Genomic DNA, 1556 nt, shown 5'->3' with positions numbered 1-1556 from the left:
CAAAATGTAGCTATAGAGTTTACATCAGTTAAGACTTTAATGTTATAGAGTGCAGTCTCTTTAGGCAAAGTAAATTTTTTCAAATATTGTCTCCTAAAATTACTCTATTTGCAATATTTTTCAACTCCAATAACCTCTCCGTGTTTATGTTTACTTATAAATTAGAAACAGAATATGAATCATCCTGAAGTTGTTTTAAGAATTAAGTTATGTATATTTGAAGTGCTTAGTGTAGTGCTTAGCACATAAAAAGACTACAAGACATATTTGCTAAATTTTTGGTCAGAAATATAGTCAAGGTTTTATAGTACAAGTCACTGAATATACCAGAAACAACCATTTTTAAATTCATTTAAAATAACTTAGTTAAACATATTTTTGAAAGGATGGCACTCAAAAATAAATTTCAATTTCAAACATTTAGAATTCAATGTTAACATGCATATATATTTGTATTACTTTGTTCACAGTTTGTTAAGCTTTTTCTTAGTGTGGCTATTTAAAGCCTAACAACAATGTGTCTGTGTTATTTATGCAGAATAAGGCATTTCATACTAAATATATAAGCTGTGTCAGCATTTTTTCCATATGTAAAAATGATGAATAAACCACAGAGGAAATAAATACACTAAATACATATTAGATATATTAAAGGTTTAATTTTAAAGGCTACATAGAAACTTTATGGATAACAGATTGCATTATGTTAGATAAATTTTAGAAATGACACTGTAGCTAGAGATTGCAGTTTCATTTATTGGAGCTAACAGAGTGGGTCAAAACTTTAGTGTGCTAATAAGTTCAACTAACTTTATTACAAAAGTATGGAGATAGATCTTAATAAGGGTGGGTGTCAGGGAGGGGGAAAGAGTGGATGTGTAACTGCACATAAAACAGAAAGGTTTGATTCTATATCCAGTTGTTAAATGTCAGTATTTTTATTCAATTAAATCCAGCAGTGAATAAGTTCAAATGCCCACTGTATTATAGGTTGAATAATTATTAATGCAAAAATTAATGTTTAACTGTTCTCATTCAAACCATGGTTCAACTAGTTAACTGATGATTTCAAGGGTTAGATAGCCTACTATCATGTTTTGTTCTCTAGATAACAGTACAATTGGGGCTTCAAAAGTTCAATTGTTGCAAATAAATTGTTTTTTATATTTTTCAATTTTTAGTGTATTTTTTTCTCTGTAGAGAGACACAAATTGCAGAACTCATGCATCCAGCATAATTTCTACAGAGGTTGCTCTAGTATACTGTTCTGGGTACTTACAGATTTTCCTTTCATTATCCTCTCCATATGATTTTAATTTTTTTATATGTCGTCAGCTACTAACATCTCACATCAGCCTTGCATTTTAAAATACACTGGAGACAAACTTTAATAGTGCTTAGAATTTGAAGTAAGTGAGCAAATGGATGTTCAAAAGCTAAGCTAAGGCAGAAGAGGTTAATGGATGATTACGGCAGTGCTTTACAAAGACTAGAAACCACCTGTATTGGGATTACTCCAGGTGTTTGTTCATTATGAATATTTCTGGGTTTTGCCC

Source organism: Miniopterus natalensis, chromosome X (assembly GCF_054644295.1).
Source record: "Miniopterus natalensis isolate mMinNat1 chromosome X, mMinNat1.hap1, whole genome shotgun sequence".
In the NCBI taxonomy this organism is placed as follows: Eukaryota; Metazoa; Chordata; class Mammalia; order Chiroptera; family Miniopteridae; genus Miniopterus; species Miniopterus natalensis.
The sequence above is the reverse complement of the archived record's forward strand: the minus strand, read 5'-3'. Positions refer to the sequence as shown.